The sequence below is a fragment of the Taudactylus pleione genome, unplaced genomic scaffold (assembly GCF_031769625.1).
Source record: "Taudactylus pleione unplaced genomic scaffold, aTauple2 ptg000120l, whole genome shotgun sequence".
NCBI lineage: Eukaryota > Metazoa > Chordata > Amphibia > Anura > Myobatrachidae > Taudactylus > Taudactylus pleione.
Window position 1 is genome coordinate 7917742 of NW_028284522.1, and position 24040 is coordinate 7941781.

Consider the following 24040-nt stretch of genomic DNA (forward strand, 5'->3'; position numbering starts at 1 on the left):
GGTCCACTGTTACCAAAGCTTAAAGGATAATCAGCTTACTCCCTGTTTGAAGGGTTTCTGCTCATAATATCATATAAGCTATACATCGTATCAGTGTTACTGCAGAAATGAATATACGGTATGTTACAAGTGAGAGAATATATTGTTGCAATATACCTGATTTAGGGCCTGATTCAGAGCCGGACGCAATTTGCTGAAGGTCGTTCAGGAAAAGGGGGTGGCTATTCAAATGAACCGTTCGTTCTTTGCGGTCTGTTCACGCCTCTATGTCTGAACGAGCGAACAAAACTTGCGGTCGTTTTTTGGATAACTACGCCCCCTGGCCACTCGCATCATACGTCATGTCCGCTATTTATTAGATTAATCGAGTACATCGACCAGGGTATGAACTGCTCGCTATTCTTGTGGTTGTTGTTTCCTACCACAATTTTGCGAGCCGTTCTGACTATAAAACAACCCAGTGACGTGGTCAATGACGCTGCTGTATTAATTATGCACACCCATAAAACGCCCATTTTGACCTTTAAGCACGCCTGCGTTCGGATCTCCACTCCCCGTTTTCAAGCACCTTCCCCTGTTACCACCCACAAACGCCTCATTCTGTCACTCAAAATAGCAGGCATTCGCAATATAGCGAACAAACGATTTTCGGCCGCAATGACTGGTTCGCGCATGCGTATTATGATCCGTACTCATGCGCAGTTGGGCAAACATCGCTCGAGCAGCCACTTGCGTCCGGCTCTGAATCAGGCCCTCAGTGCAATACTTATTTACACCCTTTTCAATATTCAGAGACCTTCTATATACAGGTTTTTTCTGCTGCATCATACAGAGTGTTCTTTACGGATGCTTTTTATATTTGTGTTTTTATGTAATTGACATATAATTGTACTAACATTATTGAGACCTTAAATGTTTTAATTGATTCATCAACTAAATTCAGGGTAATTACCCAGACTCTCTGATGTTAAAAAACATACTATTTAATGACAACATTAGTAAAATACACACACACACACACACACACACACACACACACACACACACACACACACATACATATACACACACACACAATAGTAAAAAACCTTTCACAGGGCAATAATTTAGTATCAGAAAATGACATATCTTGTGGATGTAGAGTAATATAGTACTGCTCACATGCTAGGTACCTAGACAAAAAATATAGTTGCAATGATAAAAATAAGGAAACAGTGGCAAGATGGAATATTTCTTTAAGTGTTATACTCTACTAGTTGAGAAAAAAAAGTCTGTTTAAAAGTTCTCAATGAGGAGCAGTGGCGTAAGAAAGGTATTTGGAGCCGATGGCAAATTGAAAAATGGAGCTCCCCCTATGTGCGTGGTCACAAGGGTCCAAGTAGTGGTCCTCCTTAGATAGGACCCCAGTAGTGATCCCCCCTATACAATGCCCCTTATACAGTGCCCCCAGTAATGGTCCCCCTTATGCAGGCCCCCAGTAGTGGTCCCCCTTATGCAGGTCCCCAGTAGTGATCCCCCTATGCAGTGCCCCCAGTAGTGGTCCCCCTTATTCAGGCCCCCAGTAGGGATACCCCCCTATGCAGTGCCCCTTAAACAGTGCACCCAGTAGTGGTCCCCCCTGTGCAGTGCCCATTGTGCCCCCAGTAGTAAGCCCCTTATATAGTGCCCCCAGTAGTGGTCCCCCCTATGCAGTGCCCCTTTTATAGTCCCCCCAGCAGTAGTCTCCCCAATAGTGGTCCCCTGATGCAGTGCCCCCCAGTAGTAGTCCCCCAGTAGTAGTCCCCCCATTCAGTGCACCCAGTAGTAGCCCCCCCAGTAGTAGTCCCCACCAATGCAGTACCCCCAGTAGTAGTCCTCCCCTATGTAGTGCCCCCAGTAGTAGTCCCCCTCTATGCAGTCCCCCTGGTATTGGTTCCCCGATGTAGTGCCCCCAGTGGTAGTTCCCCCAGCAGTGCAGAAAAAGACACGTGTAAAAAAAGGGAAAAAACACTTACCTGAATTCCGGCTCCTGCGACCATCCGCTCCTTCGTCCTGCCAGGCCGGCCCGCTCTGCATTATGGGAGAGATGTCATGACGTCTCTCCCATCACCCACTGCAGGAGGTAGAGCTCATGAGTGAGTTACAGCCCCGCTCTGGCAGTGGGCGCAGCAGTCAATGAGAGTCTGTCTGACTCTCATTTGCTGCTTATTTAAACAAACACACAGCCTCTAGCACCGGCGGCTGTGTATTTGTTACTGTGTAGTGCTGACCGAAATCTGTCCGGTCAGCACTACACTGACAACAGTGTCCTGGACCCAGGCCGACGGCACCCTGCTCAACTCACCCTAGTTACTCCACTGGTGAGGAGCAAGTCTCTAGTCCCAATCACCAGATACTTTTATTGTAGTGCTAAATGACTGCAGAAGTTATGAGACTATGGGCCTGATCAGCAAGGAACACAAAGGAGAGAACGCACGCACCCATCCGCTGTGAAGATATGCTAATCAATGCATATGCACGGAGACAGCAGCACAAGATGCGGACGCCCAGACTTATATTAACCCGCCCATCTCCCTTTACGCAAAGCCTGATCAGTACGCAAGATAGCGTATGCATCGGTAACATCGAGAACCATCGACCACATTGCATAATAGTGGTTGACCAGACCTTGCACAGGATCTTGGCAACTTCCTGTGTGCACGAAGTCTCATCACTGCGTCCTTTGCCGCACTGGCTTAATTATGGACGACCCTAAAATGCTTCCCAATGCACAGGGAAGCTTGCGTTCGCCCGACCACCCCCTGTCGCCACCCACAAACGGAACTTCCTGTCAATCAATATTGGAAGGGGTCTGAGTGCACACTGCATGTAGTCTGCATACACTTACCCATTCGCACTGACCAGTTTGCGTACACGCAGTGCGATGCACACGCATGTGCAGTACAAAACCATCGGCCAAGTGCGTGCGTTCTCTCCTTTGTGTTGCTTGCTGAATCAGGCGCTATGCTCCTTTGAAACAATGTAATAGCCTAGTTGGCAACAGTATCTCAGTGTATACCGCTCTCCGTATAACAGTCAGTTTATAACTGCGCTGCCCACAGCCATTGTCTATTAGTATAATACGGACTCAACAAGTCTCTATAATTAGTGATGCAGGCAATGGTGTGGTGGCATAAAAATCACTGACCTGATCACTAATACGATATGCAAAGTGCAAGTAGAGGAGAGCTGTGAGCACTTGGCCGGAGTGCTGGAACAGATGTCAATGTGATCCTCTGCTAACAGTCTTCTCTGGCAGGGTTGAATGCTCTTGGCGCTAAATCGGTATATCCCAGGGAAGCGGAGTAGCGCTGATATGCTGGGCTTTTTCTGTTTGCTGATGTAGTACAGTATATAAGGTTCGTGTAGTCGGGATCTGCAAGCACCTGGCCGGAGTGTGAAGCAAATGCCCGTCTGGCTCTCTGCTGACAGGCTTCACAAACAGGCTAAGATGAATCTCTGTGCTGGGTCATTTTCGACAAAAAAAGATGTAAAAACACGCCCGGTTCTAACAGAGTCTCACAGGACCTGGCGCACCAAGAGGGGTAGTGTTTCGACTGCAGCAAAGATGTCTGAGGACACATCTATGTGAGGATATATGTACTTAGCAGACTACAGAAAACACTAGGGGGTAAGTGAGAGTTTTTAAAAGTGGAGATGTTGCCCATAGCAACCAATCAGATTTTACTTAACATTTAACTAGCACATTCTAGATAATAGCTAGGATCTAATTGGTTGCTAGGGGCAATATCTTCACTTCTAAAAACTCTCACTTTAGTAAATTTACCCCTAGGAATCATACATCCATAAGACAGTTTAACACAACATCAGAAGTGCTGTAGATACCATAGAGAAGGATATGTCAATGGAGATTGGATCAATAACAATATCTGACTGTACATCTCAAACAACATGTGTGGAAAGAAGAGGTGATAAATTCAGAGTATGAGATAAATATATATTGTAACACGTGGTGTAGAAATGAGGATTCAGACATGCAGGTATTCAGTAAAGCAGTGTCTTTTAATGGCAGCAGACACTGCACTTTAGCATACATGAGTATAGGGCTGGACACACACAGACACATAACAGAAAATAAATAAATAAACACAAAAGTTCGCTGCACTCCTCATGCTTAGTAGTCAGCAGTGGCTTGCAGCCACAATCGGCCATGCTCTCCCAGCATAGCCCTTTCCCTGGCACTACAAACACATAATCCTACTACCTGGCTGCTAGACAGCATCAGGGCAAAGAGCAAAAGGTGTGTGAGAGTTTTAAACCCTTCCTGTGCTGCTGATTTCCTGCTGGCACTGGGTGACCTGGAAAACCCAGAATTCTATATTTCCAGCTTAAGCTGTGCAGCCCAGAAAATCCAGAGTTCCAAACTACTATTGCAGGTGCAGAATGTGCCAGTCTTGTTTTCCTCTCCCTTGGAGGGAGCTGATCCCACCAGGATGTGGGCAATACAGGTGAGAGACCACCACTCTCACCACATATCCCTACCTTTTGCTTTTCCAAGCTTGGGGAAGCACACTTTCCCTTTCATGACAGCCAAGCCCATTCAGCCTTCCAAACCACCTTTCCAGGTGTGTCTTCTTCATACCCCCTGAACATGGTGTGTTCTGGCAGAGGAGCAACCATCCTTTTTTTCTTGCGGACATCGGATTCTGCTCTTTTCTGCTGCCCCGCAGACAAAGTATCCCTCAAAGAATCAGTGCGACATCCGAGCGGTCTAGCTAGAAGTACAGGAACTGGACTTTCTTCTTGCCGGATAGCTTGCTGCCGTGCCTCTGGAATGTGATACGGTCGTGGCTTTACACCCACTCCTGCAGGGGTATTTATCTTGTGCGCTATTAAGGCAGTGCGCCCTGGCAGGGAGGAAAACACATCTAGATTATTGCAAATTAAGGCTTTCGGCTCTTTTCGCTGTTTTGCTAAGTCGTCCACCAGCTGAACTTCTGTAGGGCCAGACAAACTACAGCGGCACCAGGAACAGTTTCCAGCACATCCATGACAACATCTGTATTGGGAAGAACATCTCTGACAATATTTTTGTCTGGCTGTAACCGGGCAAAGTGTTGCGGATCTCTTTCCTCAGACATTAATTTTGCAGAGTTTTCCTCTCCAAAGAGGACTGACTGTGCTTTTGCACTCTTCTCCCTTTTCCGAGGTAGGGCCTTGGAGACTCCATTGGCTTTGTCTCTGTGCTTCCCTTACGAACTCATCAAATCCTGGGAAATTGCATCTCAATATGACAGGAAAGGGGAGCTTAGGACCAACCGCTGCAACCACCTCATAAGCGCACCCCTTTATGGCAAGGCTCACTTGCACCTGGGAGAAGTTTTCTGTGGATCCATGAACACAGTGTACTTCAACTAACCCTGGAACCTTTTCTACTGCCCTGGGCAGGACAGCCTCTGAGATCAGGGTTAGCTCACTCCCTGAGTCTTTAATAGCTGGGAGTTTTCAGCCATTCAGTAACACAGTTTCCCACATTAATGAGGGTCTGCAATCCAGGGGTACCATCGTGCAAAAAGTCGGGTATGTAGCACCCTTACTAGTGACACCACACTCAATAGGCACTGTTTTTTTGGGACAGTCCATGACCTAGCTCTCGGCATTCATAGGAAATGACCCTGGCATCTCCATCGGTGTTTCCTTGAGAGGGAGTGACAGTCGGGTCACAGGCCAATGGGGTGCCATATTAATGGTTCTCCCATTCCCTGGCTTCTTTTTTGGCATTTTTGTCATATCTACAGTGGTCTCATACCTCTCCAATACTGTAATTACTTCCTCTTAATTCTGAGGATCTGCGTGTATGACCCAGCGCTGCATATTCCGCCCTAGGAATCTTATACACTGGTCAACAACCACCATCTCTACAATCTGAGCAGCAGTGTGTCCTTCTGGCTGGAGCCAACTTTGCCCCTGTCTGGAGAGTTCTGCAACCTGCTTCCGAATAGGTACCCCTGGTAGAAGGGCCCATTTGTGGAAGCTCTGTAAATTCCCAGAAGGAGTGAGACCTGACCTGGCCAGAATGGCACTTATGACTAGGTCATATTTCTCCGTATCAGCAGAGGACAAATCAGCATAGGCTTTCTGAGCCTCACCAGTGAGATAGGGGGCAGGTATATCAGCCGTGTCTGCTGGCCAGATTAAGCGATGTTTCACCCTTTCAAATATCAGCAAATATGCCTCTGGGTCATCTGAGGCAGACATTTTCTTAAAAAGCCCTGCACTTGTCGTGCCCACTGACTGGGTCATCAGCTGCAACATTTGTTCCTCTGCCTTTTGATGAGAGGCCAACAAAGTTGCTATAGTACAGAAAACTTCCTTAATTTTTACAGTAGAAGGTGTATACACAAGTCTGGGAGCTTTTAGAGAACACGCCAGTTACACAAATGAATATATCTATTTCTTTCAGCAAAGCAACTGTTATTCAAGTTTAACACAGAAAAAGAAAACACTGGGTTTTTTTGCCTTCAGCAATGCAGGGGTTAAACAGAACACAAGGAAAAAAAAAATTTTCTCTTTCAGCACTTGTCACAAGCCGCTCATGCAAACGCCGGGGAACCATTTGCTGAACTCCTCCCATCAACTGTCCATCATCCCTGCTCTGTTCTGGTTTGGTTCCTGCGCTATTTCCTTCTGGTGCAAGTGCTGCTCTGATGCCAGTGATACCATTTCACGTGTTTCCAGTTTTGGTGTTGTCTTCTGTTATCCAGTTGTGTACCCAGTTGTCCTGTCAACTTGTTACCTGCTGTTTGCATCATCTAGGTGGCACAGACAGCGCTCAGTGTCCAGAGTGCGCTGTTCAGCATCCAGCTGTGTCAACCCCGCAGCACAAGCCACATGACAGCATCCACCTGCTTGTGTCAACCTTTCGGCACAGGTCACAATCCAGCATCCAAAGTATGCAACCTAGTGTACCACCGCTGGTGTGTCATCGCAGCGGCACAGGCCGCAATCCAGCATCCAATGTATGCAATCCAGTGTACCACCGCTTGTGTCATCCCGACGGCACAGGCTACAATCCTGCGTACCACCACCTGTGTCAACCCAACGGCACAGCTCCTTCTTCAGACCACCACAGCCAAGGCTGATACACGGCCCAAAGGCCGCTTCTTGTTCTATGGCCCACAGGCCACAGCCTGCCAAGCCTGCTACATGGCCCAAAAGCAGCATCTGGTTCTACAACCCACAGCCTGCAAAAGCTGCTACACGGCCCAAAGACAGCATCTCGTTCTACAGCCCAAAGGCCACAGCCTGCCAAGGCTGCTACATGGCCCAAAGGCCACATCTCAGTCTACTGCCCACAGGCCACAGCCTGCCAAGGCTGCTACATGGCCCAAAGGCCACATCTTGTTCTACAGACCACAGGCTACAGCCTGCCAAGGCTGCTACACAGCCCAAAGGCCGCATCATATCACACTACCCTCAGGCCCCGACTAGTCAAAGACTTACCAGCCCTCAAGGCTGCTCCATGGCCACAGCTAGCCAGGTGATCCAGCCCTCAAGGCTGTTGCAGAACTATACCTTCAAAATATAATACCCATACCCTAACATTATCACCGGCCAAACAGAGACTTTTTGTCATATTAGGGTATTCTTCTTTTGTTCATCAAGCATGGATCCCTCACAAAATCCTGCTCAAATTCTGGCCATACAGATTCAGGCACTAACTCAGAAAGTGCAGAAGCTTTCTCTTCGTGTTGAGGAGACTCGAGGTGCTCCAGCCCCAGCAGTGATTGAACCCAAGCTTAATCTGTCTAACCGGTTTTCAGGGAATCTGAAGGATTTCTTAAATTTCAAGGAGAGTTGCAAACTCTATTTTAAGCTCCAGCCCAGATCCTCGGCCTTGCAGGTCCAAAAAGTTGGAATCATAATTTCCCTATTACAGGGAGACCCTCAGACTTGGGCCTTTGGTCTTCCCTCCACTAGTATGGCATTACAGACTGTGGACTCCTTTTTCGTTGCATTGGGTCTACTTTATGATGACCCCAATAAAGCGGCAATGGCGTAGGCGAGTCTCAGGTCCTTGAAACAGGGGAAAATAGCAGCCGAGAACTATTGCATGGAATTCCGGAAATGGGCCGTTGATGTGGGTTGGAATTACCCAGCTTTTCAAAGACAGTTTTGTTTTGGTCTGTCTGATCAAACAAAGGATATCCTAGTCCAACATCCTTCTCCGGATTCCTTAGATGACCCTCATGAGTTTGGCCATTCGTATTGACCGGCGACTCTGGGAGCGCAGAGTAGAACAGAACTTGCCTTCTCTGGCTCCACAATTTCCGGTATGGATGGTTTCATCTGAGCCTGAAGAACCCATGCAACTGGGAGCGTTTTCGTCTTCCGGCCGAAGAGAAACGTAGGAGACGTTCATTGGGTCTTTGCCTCTACTGTGGTGGTAAAGGACATTTAGCCCAACTTTGCCCAGTAAAGTCAGGAAAAGGCAAGGTCTAGATGAGCTAGGGGAGGTACATCTAGGCCTTGTATCCATCTCCCCTGAAAATTCTGTCCTTATCACCACAGTGATCAATTTGCCCAATGCTCAAATTTCCATCCCTGCCTTCATGGATAGCGGTGCTGTGGATAATTTTATGGACCTTTCTTTTTTCAGAACATTGTGACTGAATGCCAAGTCCTTATCCAGTCCTGTGTCTGTTATTGGTCTGGATGGCGAAAGTCTTTCTAAAGTTTCAGTTGCCTTTCGGACTCCTCCATTACAATTATCCAGTGGGGCTCTGCATCTGGAAAAGTTGCCTTTCCTCCTACTCCAATGTCCACTGGGTACAGTTGTGTTGGGATTACCTTGGCTGAAAAAGCATCCAATGGCAAACCAGAGAAATTCTCAAGTGGGGATTGACTTATTTCGCCCAGTGCCTTTCTCACCCCATTCGCCTTGCTGCTGCCATCTTGTCAGAACAGTCATCCATTCCTGCTCCTTATCGTGACCTAGCCAAAGTGTTTTCAAAGAAAAAAAGCTGACATCCTTCCACCTCACCGATCATTTGATTGCGCCATTGATCTGTTACTGGGTACCAGACTTCAAAAGGGTAGATTGTATGCATTGTCCATCCCGGAGGATAAAGCCATGCAGGAATATATTCAGGGGGCTCTGGACAAGGGATTCATTCATCCTTCTAAATCCCCAGTAGGAGCAGGTTTTTTTTTTGTCCAGAAGAAGGATGGATCACTCCGACCCTGCATTGACTTCCATGGACTGAATAAGATCACAGTCAAGAAAGCGTAGCCCTTGCCGCTCATCTAAGTTCTCTTTGACCAACTGCATGAGGCTTCCATTTTTTAAAGATTGATCTTAGAAGCGCCTATAACCTCATTTATATCAGAGAAGTAGATGAGTTAAAGACGGCATTTAATACCCATTCTGGACATTTTGAATATCTAGTTATGCCGTTTGACCTCTCCAACGCCCCAGCAATCTTTCAAGATTTTATCAATGAGGTGTTAAGGGATTTTCTGGGAGTCTTTGCAGTGGTCTATTTAGATGACATCCTCATCTATTCCAAGTCCCTGAAAGAACATCATAGGCATGTGAGGCAGGTCCTGCAAAGATTATTGGACAACTTGTATGCCAAGCTGGAGAAATGCCGTGGAGGAGGTCTCATTCTTGGGCTACATTATTTAGTCGTAAGGTTTCTCCATGGACCTTGGCAAAATGAAGGCCATCTTGTATTGGGGTAAACCCACTACATTAAAGGTCATCCAGCGTTTTTTGGGTTTCACGAATTACTATCGCAGATTCATTAAAGCCTTCTCCTCCATGGTCTTGCCCATCGTAGAATTAACTTAAAAAGGAGCAGAGGTTGCTAATTGGTCAACTACTGACATTCAAGCCTTCAAAGCACTTTTGTGTCCGCTCCTGTTCTTCGGCATCCCAAAATAGAACTGCCATTTGTCGTTGAGGTGGACACATCTGAGATTGGAGAGGGTATTATCCTCTCTCAGAAGGATCTCAAAGATGGCAAGTTTCATCCGTGAGCATTCTGGAAATTTTACTTCACAGAGAGGAACTATGATGTTGGCAACTGGGAGCTTCTAGTCATTAAATGGGCATTTGAGGTCTGGAGGCACTGGTTAGAGGGGGCTAATCATGTGGTGATGGTTCTCATGGACCATAAGAATCTGGTCTACATTGAAATGGCCAAGAGGTTGAACACAAGGCAGGCTTGTTGGGCTCTGTTCTTCACCTGGTTTAATTATATTATCTCCTTCCTGCCCGGGTCTAAGAATATAAAGGTGTACGCCCTTTCCCAAAGTTTATCCTTCAACCAGCCTTCAATTACTTTGGAAAAAAACATCACTCCTACTGTTCCAGGAATAAGACTCTCTGGACTACTCCTTCAGGGCTGCTATGTCCTTTACCTGTGTCTTATAAGCCTTGGACCCATATTGCTATGGACTTTGTCATTGACCTGCCATTGCCTTCCCGCTGTTCTGTCATGTGGACGATTGTTGACCAATTCTCCAAAATGGTTCATTTTGTGCCTCTTACCAAATTACCATCAGCTAAGGAATTGTCTGTATTATTTCTACAGCATGTCTTCAGACTTCATGGGCTTCCATCAGACATTGTCCAAGATCGTGGATCTCAATTTGTTGCCCATTTTTTGGAGATGTTTTTGTTCCGACCTGGGTATCAATGTGAGTCTTTCCTTGGGTTATCATCCACAATCCAACAGACAGATGGAGCGGCCAATCAGTCCTTGAAACAGTACCTCCACTGTTTCGTCTCGAAATATCAAAATGACTGAGTTCCTCTGTTGCCATTTACCGAATTTTTCTTCAACAATTCCTGGCATTCTGCTTCTTCTATTTCTCTGTTTTTCTGTAATCATGGGACTCATCCTAGAAGTAACTCTTTTGAAATCACTTCAACTGGAGCTCCACCATCTTCATCTGTTTCAAGATTTCAATCAGTCTGGAAGAATGTACAGCACACCTTTCTCCAAGCGACTGGTCGTTCCAAGCACTGGGCTGACAAGCATCGTAGACCATGTAAGTTCAAAGTGGGAGACTTGGTGTGGCTGTCCTCAAGGAACATTAATCTTCATCAAAGATCACAAAAACTGGTTCCCAAATTAATTGGCCCATTCAGGATCATTTCACACAAATCACTCCAGTTGCATTTCGATTACAGTTACCCAGGACACTCAGGATTAATAATACATTTCACTCTACACTTCTTAAGCTTGTGTGCTTCTCCTACAGGTTTTCTCCATAGATGTTCAGTCAGACCTCCCCCAGTCCTCGTCCAGGGTTGCCAGGAGTTTGTGATGGAGAAGATCCTTGATTCCAGACTCCTACAGGGCAGCCTTCAATTCTTAGTCCACTGGAAGGGCTATGAACCAGAGGAGTGCTCCTGGATTCCCGAAAGAGCCTTACATGCTCCTATCCTGAAGAAAAAGTTTTTTGAGAACTTTCCTGGGAAACCATGGTTAAGTGGTTCCTTAACCCATCGTCAAGGGGGGTTACTGTCACAAGATGCTTATGCGAATGTGGGGGACCATTCACTAAACTCCTCCCATCAACTGTCCATCATCCCGGCTCTGTTCTGAATTGGTTCCTGCGGCTATTTCCTTCTGGTGCGAACGCTGCTCTGATGCTGGTGATAGTGTTTCCAGTTTTGGTGATGTCTCCTGTTATCCAGTTGAGTACCCAGTTGTCCTGTCTACTTTTGTTACCTGCCGTTATTGTCATCTAGGCAGCACGGTCTGCATATCCAAGCTCTGCCGTTTGTGTTAATCCAGCGACACAGGCCACACATCAGCGTCCAGCTGCTTGTGTCAACCCGGGGGCACAGGCCGCACTCCAGAGTCCAATTGCTTGTGTCAACACGGCGGCACAGGCTGCAATCCAGCGTCCAAAGTACGCTATCCAGTGTACCACTGCTTGTGTCATCCCGGCGACACAGGCCGCAACCCAGCATCCAAAGTACGAAATCCAGGGTACCACCGGTTGTGTCAAAGCCCGCATCAATGCCCAAAGCCTGCATATTGTTCTATGGCCCACAGACCACAGTCTGCCAAGGCTGTTACATGGCCCAAAGGCCACATATTGTTCTACGGCACACAGGCCACAGCCTGCCAAGGCTGCTACACAGCTCAAAGGCCGCATCTTATGTCACTACCCTCGGGTCTCGACTAGTCAAAGACTTACCAGCCCTCAAGGCTGCTCCACGGCCACAGCTAGCCAAGTGATCCAGCCCTCAAGGCTGTTGCAGGACTATACCTTCAAAGGATAATACCCGTACCTTAACAACACTGCAGTATGTGAGCCTTGCTAAACAACAGGTGAAGTTAATTACACAGCATGAACACTAGCTGTTGTAAACACTAATCAGCATTTTATATGTCTCAAGTACCCTAGTAAAAAACAAACAAAAGGAAAGTAACTTTTTGTCAGTTTTGTTAGTATACACACAAACAGCCTTTCTTACAATGCATATTGAGTTACACAGAATCCTTAATATAACTGCAGTTTTTATGGATCGCCAACTGTACTCACATATACCGACCATTCTGTCTTGTCAGTTCCTTCACTACGCCATAGGAGTCTAGCGATTGTGCTGCGACACAGCAGTGCAGTTCCCCATACGGGCCACCAAATGTAACATGGAGTGTAGAAATAAAAATTCAGACAGGCAGGTATTTGGTAAAGAAGCATCTTTTAATGGCAGCAGACACTGCACTGTAGCATACATGAGTATAGGCCTGGACACACACAGGCACATAACAGAAAATAAATGAATAAAAACAAAAGTTCCCAGCACTCCTCGTGCTTAGTAGTCAGTAGTGGCTTGCAGCCACAATCGACCATGCTCTCCCAGCATAGCCCTTTCCCAGGCACTACAAACACATAATCCTACTACCTGGCCGCTAGACAGCATCAGGGCAAAGAGCAAAGAGGTGTGTGAGAGAGTTTTAAACCCTTCCTGTGCTGTTGACTTCCTGCTGGCTCTGGGCGACCTGGAAAACCTGGAGGAATTCTATATATCCAGTTTGAGCTGTGCAGTCCAGAAAACCCGGAGATCCAAACTACTATTGCAGGTGCAGAATGTGCCAGTCTTGTTTTCCTCTCTCTTGGAGGGAGCTGATCCCACCAGAAAGTGGGCAATTCAGGTGAGAGGCCACCCCTCTCACCACACAATAAACCCACTAATGGCATGTTGTGTGTGTATGTAACAAACACACAGAGGTGGAACTGGTCGGGGGAGGGGGGATCAGGAAGATCACCCCTTATTTCTCTCTAGGGCCAAGATTTCAGTCAGCTTCTCTGAGAGCACGGCTCCAGGGAGAAGGGGGAGGCTGCGGTCACCAAAAGGAGAAGGGTTGTGCATTATGCAAACCCCTGATCACCCCCCCCCACTTCCCTCTGGATCTGCATGATGCAACAAATAAAGTCTAAATAGGACAGCTGTTTTTTTATAATAAATAATCTATCTTTTTTTTTTACGTAATAATATTTTTTTATAATAAATCAAGAAATGTATGGCGACAATGAAAGAATTGTCCACAATCAACACAGCCCAAAAAATGCAAAATCCAACAACCACAATTGCATGTGGTGACCACGCAATGGGTACCTTTAAAACCAAAACTAGTGTATCCAACTCAACCTTCCACCATAACTATTCCACCCGGTAAGTTGTATTTGCTGTCCCCGTGAGAGTGTTCCTGACTTTCCATACAATCTCCATGAAGGTGAGTGCACCCAACCATTAGCCATACTTTCCTAATAGCTAACAACTTCAATGACAAAGAAATAAGAGGGAGGTTGGGGAATATTCTTCAAGGAACGATGCCTGAGCCCTGAAGCCAGTGGCTTAGATAACATTAACAAATCACACCCCTAACACTATTTTATTACAAACATAAGAGGTGATCATCACTCAAGTCAGCCCCTGCTTTGTGGTTTAAGCCACTCCAGGCTTATGTCAGCATTCCATCCTTATTCACGGTGGAGGGGAGTAGGCATTCCAATAAACGAAGCAGGAAATAAGGCATTTTTATTGTGAAAGTGCCTGTCGGGGTGACCCACATCCACCTGAGGCATGGCTCATACATGCCTACTCTCCAGATTTGGCCGGGAGCCTCCCGAAAATCGGGTGCCGCTCCCGGCCCCCCGGAAAAATAGGCAGGCCTCCCGACTTTTCCAGTCCCCCCCGCAATGCAGTGGTAAACCCCCGCTGCGGAGGGGCTGATGACGCGATTCGCGCTGAATCACGTCATCATAACCCCACCCCCCGCATAGCAATGCCGGAAATATCGGCATTTTGTTGTGGGGGGCGGAGCCTAAATGACGCTATCGTGTGGCTCCGCCCCAGTCCCACCCCTAAATGCTGGTAAAGTGTCCAGCCACGCCCCTCTATACAGGCCCCGCCCCCCTGCTACACTGACCTGGCTGCTTCCTCCCAGAGGAAGCAGCCAGGATGTAGGCAAGTATGGCATGGCTACTCTTATTAAGAGGTCATGGGCCTGATTCAGCAAGGATCGCTGATGCGAGCATGGCAGCAAGTGCGTACACAGGTCTGCTGCAAAATTATGCAAATGACTGCGATTGCACTGCCATCACAGCACATAAAGATGCCCACTTCCCTTTACTCACATCCGTAATACCTTGCAAGTCTGCGAAAACATCAGTACCATCGAGTACCATCTGAGCCTCACGCACAATTAAGGCAGATCAGACCTTACCCAGAAATTGCTAAACTTCCTGTATGCAGCAAGAGCTCATGCAGCGTATGCCGACGCTGTGGCTAATTAATGCACACCCCTGTAACAGCGTTGAAATGCACTGGCACTCCTGCATTTCCCGGACCACTCCCCCGTCACCACCCCTAAACGGTATTTCCTGGCAATCACTCTGCAACGAGTCTGCCTAGTCACTGCAATTGCAGTCCCGATCGCAATGGCTAGTTCGCGCACGCGCCCTGCGATGCATACACATGCACAGAATGCAACAATCGACCGGGTGTATGCATTTTTGCACTTGCGATCCTTGCTGAATCAGGCCCCATGCCCCCCATCTCAATTTGCTTTCTCCAATGTTTGGATGTTTGATTATAGGAGGACGTTACGTTATTATTTGAATTTTCATCCAGCAGCATGGAGGCATCCTACGGATCCCTTTCTCTATACATTTTGCGAATGTAGCCCATCTAAAGATAGCGTTAGCTGACAAGACCCAGCTACGTAATGCAAAGCATTCCAGAGCTTTGTAAAGCAGACAGCCTAGCTGCCCCATAGAAAGCATTGGGGGCTGTTCTGCTGTCGGAAATGGAATGACCTCGCCAAATATTAGAGATATCTGCTTTGGTACATCCAAGGGATCCTTAATATATTTGTGGGTACCTGCCGAAAATTATGTTTTCAGGAGATATCCTGCAAATATTATTTTAGAAATAGGCCCCAAGCTCTGAATCATTTTCATTTTTTTTTAGCTTGATAAATAGCACCATTGCAGCCTTCCTATAGATTGCATGGGGTGGTGGTGTGCTTCAGTGCCCCAATGCTGACATTAACACAGGAGATATCTGTGGTATCTCCTGCATTAAACACTTGGTAAATAGGAAATAATGTATACTTAATTATGAATAAAAACCTGCAGTAACTATTGTTTCTGCATTATTTTTGGGCCTGAAAAGCTTCATAAATAGGCCTATGTGATTCATTGCTATATCTAATGAAATGGGTACTGCATCCCCTTTTTTCCTGCATTTAGAACGGTGTAATGTAAAAACAATCAATTGTTTTTGATGTCAGGACAAAGGAAAGAAAGAATAATAAAAATAAAAGATATTGAATCATAGGCCCTCATTCAGAGCCACTCGCTATTTGCGGTCGTTCGTTCTAAAACAAGGGGGGGCTATTCAAATGAACCGTTCGCTGTTTGCGGTCTGTTCACGCCTCTAGGTCTGAACGAGCGAACAAAACTTGCGTTCGTTTTTTGGAAAAATACGCCCCCTGGCCGCTCGCATCCTACGTCATGTCCGCTATTTATTAGATTAATCGAATACATCGAAGAGGGTATGAGCTGCTCGCTATTCTTGTGGTTGGTTTTTGCTACCACAATTTTGCGAGCAGTTCTGGCTTTAAATTAACCCAGTGACGTGGTCAATGACGCTGCTGTTTTAAATATGCACACCCATAAAACGCCCATTTTGACCTTTAAGCACACCTGCGATCGGATCTCCACTCCCCGTTTTCAAGCACCTTCCCCTGTTACCACCCACATACGCCTCATTCTGTCACTCAAAATAGCAGGCATTCGCTATTTTGCGAGCACACGATTTTCGGCCACACTGAGTGGTTCGCGCATGCGTATTTCGATCCATACGCATGCGCAGTTGGGCAAACATCGCTCGGAGCGAACGAGCAGCCACTTGCGTCCGGCTCTGAATCAGGGCCATAATCTGCGAGCAGTAAGTTAAGGAGCAGCCTGCGGGCACTGTAATTCTATCACACCCATACTGTATGTGGCCTTTCTACTAATTTGGGTCTGGTGATATGTCCATTTTTATGCAGCATATTAATCCTTGGTAAACACAGTATAACTGGAAAAGCAAACCAACACAGTTGAGTTTGCGAATAAGTAATTTCTTCAGCATTAAAGAGTAAAAAAAATGTTTTGAGAGGTGACTTTAAAAGCTAGAAATAACTCATAGCTTTATGCAGTTATATACGTGTCACCCTAACACCTCTTCACTGTGCTCTAACGGTATGCTTCTGCTTTTCCCACCTATTTTCCAACCTATCAATAGATTGAATGAATGCTTAATCCATACTTGCCTACTCTCCCGAACTGGTTGGGAGCCTCCCGAAAATCGAATGTCAGTCCTGGCATTCCGGAAAAGTGAGCAAGTCTCCTGGGCGGCGCCGCCCGCCAGCAACCCCCGCCTGCATCTGCTCCTGCCTTTGATAACTAGCCAAACCAGGGGCAGCTGATGACGCGATTCGTGCAGAATCGCGTCATTGTGGCCCCACCCCCGGCAACACAATGCCGGTAATCTCGCCATTGTGTACCGGGGCCACGATGATGGGATCGCGTTATCACGCCCCCCCCCACCACGCCCCCTCAAAACAGTGACACGCCCCCCCCAGCTGTGCCGAGCTGGTTGCCTCTCCCGTAAGAGGCAGCCAGATTGTCGTCTAGCCTGGCTTAATCATTACTTAATTCAACCAGGTTAATTTAGTTGAAAAATAAATGAGGCGAATCAGAGTATTATCACAATGTCAACATGAATTTGGTTGGGAGGTGTCCTTATAAAATATTGTTTGTTTTATTCCCATGCTGCCATCAGTACCCTAGGGCCCTATTGCAAAGTCACCATCACATGACAGCCAGAAAAAACAAACATCTGAAAATATCACATACAACAATTAATGCATAGGCAAGGCACCTGCGAGTGACAGGACCCAATGCCGCAGAGTGCCCAAAGCAAGTCAGCTGTGAACACACACACACTCACCATTGAGCACAATTTGTTCTGCAAGAACTGTCGACAGTGTCAGGAAGGCCTTACACTGGCTGCTATAAGAAGGAAAAGCAGCGTAAAAGTGCAGGGTTTCCTAGGATATTAAACATGGCATGCAAAGTAGCAGTATGCAGTTAGCTTTAGGGACTTAAAACTCACATGGCCCACAGCAGCTGAATGTACTGCTATGGCTATTCTACACCCCTGTCTGCAATCAGGTCCTTGCTTTCTGGCATTCCTTGTTAAATTAATGCATATAGATAATAAAGATATATATTTAGAAGGGCAGCATTATATCAAGAGCACATAAACAAGTCTGTATTTGAGTTTGTTTTTAACAAAAACTTCCCTATGCTGAATTATATTATTAATAGATGCATTAGGCACAGGAAGTCACATGATACAGGACATTCGGTAATAGAAACAAATATTGTTACAGAAAATGTTTTGCGCTGAATGAAAGTAAAATAAGCATGAATTTATAGCAGACTTTCCAATGTCATTGTAGCATACAGACCAGTGGCAGAACAAATCATTAGTCACAGATTGAGGCCTGTGTTTTGATTATGCAGCTCATACACTTTTATCTTTTCATTATGTTAGTTTAATCCACATGCAAATACATACCGAAAACAACTTACCAATGTTTCAGACAGCACAACGCACTTTGCCCTCAGTTTGTGTGGTAAGCTGACACTGAGGAGGAAATACGTAGCTCCAATTAACTCCGTTAATTTAACTAGTGTTTCAGCTTGTACTGACCACTGAACAAACACTGCTGTATTGAGGACTACAGACAGTTTTTGAGGCAGGAGAACTCCAATATTCAAGCAGTTATAGGAGTAAATGTAACAGTCTGAGGACTGCAGGCATCGGTGAGTTCCTTGCGAGACTGCCCGATGTTTTAAAGTAGCAGTCATTTAAAGATCAAACCCAGGTTGATTAGTGAGCATTTGTTTTACAGTTTAAGACACAATATAATTTAGGGTGTATGTTTTTCAGACCATACATTCCCAGTTACGATTTAGCAATTTGATATTTTTTCATTGTTGGTCAATAATTAGAATATACTATATGTATCTATATGTATCTATGTAACGATAACTATATCGATCATATCGTTATCGTTCATATCGTACATTTTTTGGTGCCCAACAATCTGTGATGCGTGGGCACGTATGGACGATATTGATATCGTCCATCGCCCGTGCATGCAGGCCAACCTGGTCGATATCGACCAGGTTATTATAGAGACCCGCGATCGTTATAGACGTTGATGAGTTAGTGGTGTGCTGGATGATTGATATTGATCATCCAGCACACCTGGGAGATCCAACAACGATATTGTTATTGTTGTCGATCATCCCGTGTGTACGCACCATTAGTCACATTATTATTATCCTCTATTTATATGGCGCCACAAGTGTTCTGCAGTGCCTTACAAAGTACATAAACAAATAAGTGAACAAGAAACCAGTGACTTACAGTACAATACAATACATGACAAGAATATTAATGCAGCATTAGAGATCATAACGGTCAAAATAAGCAGCAGGGAGTCAGTAGTGTCCCTTTTTCACGTTACATCACACAGTAGTGTCCCTTTTTCACTTTACGTCACACAGTAGTGTGCCTTTTTCATGTTACATCACAGTGTCCCTTCACGTTACGTCACACAGTAGTGTCCCTTATTCAGATTACTCCACACAGTAGAGCCCCATAGTCACGTTATGCCACCCAGAGCCCATTCACGTTATGCCACACAGTAGTAGTGCCCCTTATACATTATGCCATGCATTAGTAGTGCCCCTTATACAGTATACTACACAGTAATGCTCCTTATACATTATGCCACACACTATAATGCCCCTTATAACACATTATGCCACACACAGTAATACCCTGGCATCATGAGGTCTGCAGATGGCACCCACACAGATTCCCGCCCACACAGTGCTTTTTATACCTGGGCCGGCCATGTCCTGACATCACAGTGGCCGCACGTGACACTATCCAGCCTCCAACCTCCACCAGTGAACACTATCTAATCTTCTTCAACATTATCACGCAATGATGCGGCCACAGCACATAGTAAAAAAACAGGTGAACAACAGCCGGGTAAGCCTGCGCTCGGCCAGACTGGCCCATCTGGCCCATTTGCCAGAAGTGCTCGATGGTCAGTCCGGCCCTGGTAATGTCACATATCAAACCCACGGTGCTGAGAGCAGCAGTCAGAAGAAGGTGTCTGAGCTGGAGCATGAGAGATGCAGGGATTGGGGCTGGAAAGACACTATGGGGCTCACTGGAGCTGGAAAGACACTAGGGTGATTCAGCCTTGGACGGAATTGCAAAGCTGCACACATGACACCACCTGCTGCATTTGCAATCCCAGCACTGCGACCAAGGACGTAGGCTGGGGTCACCCTCGAGACCATCGCTGGTCAATAGTCGTGATGGTGGAAGGTGCCGAGCCTCCAGCCAGCTGAGTAAGCCTCAGCTTACTCAGGCTGGTCGGCTTGGAAGATTTGGAAATTCTGTTCAACGACACAGTCCCTGGCCTTGTCACTCCCGGAAAACAGGGCGGACATGTCCCCGTTTCCAAGAACATCGCCCATCCCCGCACTGCCCCTTAAATGCCTCTGCCTGTCAATCAGGCAGAGGCATTGAAGGGGCTGCGTGCAATTACGCAGAATCCATTCTGCGTAATTCTCACTCGCAGAATGGCTCCTGCTCACTTGCAGATTCCCGATAATCGGGAATCTGCTTTTAGCATTACACTTGCATACACTGCTGAATCATCCCCACTGTGTGGCTGGAGAGACAGTAGGGGACTGTCTGGAGCTGAAGAGACACTGTGGAGCTGGAAAGACATAACAGTACTGGCTGGAGCTGGAGAGAAACTGGTGCGGCCTGGAGAGTCACTGGTGATCTGGAGAGACAGAAAGTGGCTGTCTGGAGCCACCTATGGGGGCACCACCACCTATTTTGCATCCATGCATCTGGCATGAACTTATGCTCCATGTTATCAGACTTACAATCATATAAAAAGTTCATATAATTAATTCCAGACACTTACACACATATTCTGCTATACATTATACAGTAAGGATGAATAACCATGTACACTTAGGGTTGCATTTATTATTAATCACATTTTCAATGCGATCTGGTCGTGATATTAGCTTCCATTATGACATTGCAGAATATGATTACATCGGCGGGATGTATTATAGAGCACCTGCAGGGACCAGGATTGCTGCGCATGAGCGGCCCCGCTGACCACACATATACAGCGTACATTTCTGGGGAGGGTTCCAGGGAAACCCTCTACCAGCTGGATCCACGATGTGTAGCCAGTAGGCTACAAGGGGCTACCGCACTCTTCAGGTGACGGTAACTGTGGGGGCCATTCCTCACATTCCGGAAGTTGATAAATATGGCAGCATCGTTGCCAGCGAGAATGGAGGGATCGCAACAGGTATCGGAGAGGTCCCTCTGTAATAGAGTACATCTGGGGGAAACTTAATATTTGTGGTTAACACCCGTTTTATGGGATTAAGCTGTAAATATACAAGGACTAGCTAATGTATCCGGTGTCACCCAAGTAGACCTTAGATATTTCATATTACCATTTCCATCTCACCACTCCAGTAACACATTAATCCTTCACCTCTATAGTAATGCATCCCTTCCCTCACTGCTAAAGTAAGACATTACCCTCCCTCACCTGTGTACTAACACATTCCACTACCTCACCTCTGTAGTCACACATTATCCTCACTCACCTCTGTAGTAACACATTTCGCTCCCTCGCCCGTGTTATAACACATTCAACATTCCCCTTCCTCACCTGTATAGAAATACAATCCCTCCCTCACACCTGTAGTAACAAATTACCCTCACTCACCCCTGTAGTAACTTATTCCCCTCCCTCACCTCTGGAGTTACACATTCCCCTCCCTCACCTCTGGACTTACACATTCCCCTCCCTCACCTCTGTAGTAATACATTACCCAAGCTCAGCCTTGTAGTCACATAATCCCCTCCCTCGCCCGTGTTGTATCATTGCCTTCCCTCACCCTGTAGTAACACAATTGACATTCCCTTCCTTCACTTGTATAGTAACACATTTCCCTCCTTCACCTGCATAGTAACACATTCCCCTCCATCACCTCTATGGTAACATATTCCCCTCCATCACCTCTATAGTAACACATTCCCCTCCCTCACCTCTGTGTAGTAACACATTTCCCTCCCTCACCTGCGTATTAACACATTCCCCTCCCTCACCTCTGTAGTAACACATTCTCTCCTCTTACTATTCAAAAAGGGGAGCTACACCAACTGCCAGTGATGTTTGGCAGCAATTGTGATGACAGTTGGTGTTTGAATATTGAACTCTGCTGTAGCTACGATGAGACAATCGGGACAGTGCACAGGAGATGGAAATATTTTAGCCATTTTCATCCCCTTAGGAGTCAAATTTCAAAAAATCACTTCTTAGTGGGTACCTACGTCATGGAAGGAATATTCTCCCCAATATTCATGTTTCTAGGTCCAGGAGTTTGTCTGGGCGTTAATGAGTCAGTGAGTCAGTCAGTGAATCAGTCAGTCAGGACATTTGATTTTATATAGATAGATAAATGGGTCCCTTAGACACAAATAATGCATCACAGGGATAATGATAATTAAGCAAAGTAAACATTAGACGATGTGCAAACAACAGAATGGTCATCCCGATTTCGAGGGAGCTTCCTGCTCTGATCAAGCAGGAAGCTCCCCACTGACATCACTGCTGATGTCAGTGCGGCCGCCCACAAAATGGCAGGCATTCCTTAAGGAACGTCTCCGTTTGTGAAACCAGCCCCCGCCACGCCTACAGTGAGCTCCGGAGCGAGAAAAATTCTCTCTCGCTGCAGGGCTTGCAGACGCGCAGTGCGGCCGCTGCACGTTCACAGGGCATAAACATCGACCCGGTTGTGAGTGCACAGCGCTTTCGACCGGGTCTGAATGAGGACCATAGTGCATACACACTGTGCAATCTTCCAAATGATCAAACAATATATCGTGCGTCATTTGGTCGTTAGGCTGTTAAAGTCATCAATGCTATGGTACTATAACTTAATGACGTTCACGTTAGCAGCAGGACCCAAGGTTAGTCGAAGAAGAGGAAGATGATGTGGGAGAAACTCCAGCATTGATTTGGTAAGTGGAAAGATAGTTTACATACACCATGCTCAATGTTCAACATTACATCAGTTCACGTCTGGCCACTAAATTAAATTACATGATGCAGTCATCCTGCCATGGTACTGCCCCCTGTCACGGTCTGGGTATTCTGTAGATCCACCTTTTAAAGGTGATCACTGCAATCACGCTATTTCTGTAGCTCTCAATGAGATATCTGCACCCATCAACAGGTAGTTTGTCCCACTCTTCCTAAGCAAACCGCTCCAGCTGTCTCAGGTTTCATTCTCCAGACTGCATTTTTGAGCTCTTTCCATAGGTGTTTGAAGGGATTCAGATCAGGGCTCATAGAAGGCCACTTTCTGAAAAGTCCAATGCTTTGTTCTTGTCCATTCTTGGGTACTATTAGCTGTGTGTTGTGGGTCATTATTCTTTTGGAGGACCCATGTCCTGCAACTGAGACAGAACTTTCTGACACTGGACAGTATGTTTTGCTCCAAAATGCCTTGATAGTCTGGAGATTTCATTGTGCCCTACACAAATTCAGGGCACCCAGTGCTATATGCAAAAAATAGTCCCAAAACATAACCTAGCCTCCTCCATGTCCCACAGTAGGTATGGTGTTCTTTTCTTTGAAAGCTTCGGTTTTTTTTGTCTGTGAACATTGGACCTGTTTCAGACCCGCTCGCGAGCGCTGAGCGCTCGCAAGCGGGTCGATGGTGCCCTATTGCGCATGCGCATGACGGAGGGAACTCCGTCGTGCGCATGCGCGAGACCCGGGGAGCGACGGGGAAGCCGTCGCTCCAGGTCACGCACCAAATGGGGCGTGCTGTCGATGTTGATTGACAGCACGCCCCCTTTGGTGGGCGTGCCGGGCGCGTGGCTGCCAGACGGAGGCGTTCCCATGGGAACGCCTACCGTCTGGGTCCGGCCCCACTGACATCACTAGTGATGTCAGTGGGAGTGATTTTGGCTCTGATAGAGCCAAAATCACTCCAGGGCTTGCGGTCACCGAGACACTACCGCAGGGTCTCGTCGCAAGCCCGATGGTCGCGATGGTCTTGACCATCGCGACCATCATCATGGACGCTTGCATAAGCTGTGGGTGGTAACCCACAGCTATGCGAGCATCCAAGAGGCCACTCCAAGTTTAGGTAGGAGGGCCCTGATTCAGAGCGAGCGCTCTGGTCAGAGCATCCGGCTATGAATCAGGCCCATAGGCCCTGATTCAGAGCCGGACGGTCTGAGAGAGCGCTCGCTCTGAATTAGGGCATCTTTTTTTTTTTTATGGAGCGGCCTTCAGGCCGCTCGCATTGCTGTGGGTTACCACCCACAGCT

At 46.7% G+C, this 24040-nt stretch overlaps 1 protein-coding gene across 3 annotated transcripts in view; it reads right to left on the minus strand.

Annotated features, from left to right (window-relative positions):
* The window catches only part of LOC148524217 (uncharacterized), a 158965-nt gene extending 140728 nt beyond the window's left edge, over positions 1-18237 (minus strand). For all 3 annotated transcript variants that reach the window (XM_088472061.1, XM_088472062.1, XM_088472060.1), the window contains exon 1: positions 18157-18237. The gene's annotated coding sequence lies outside the window, so the exon portion shown is untranslated. The remainder of the gene's footprint in view (positions 1-18156) is intronic.
* Between the last annotated feature and the right edge of the window lie 5803 nt (positions 18238-24040).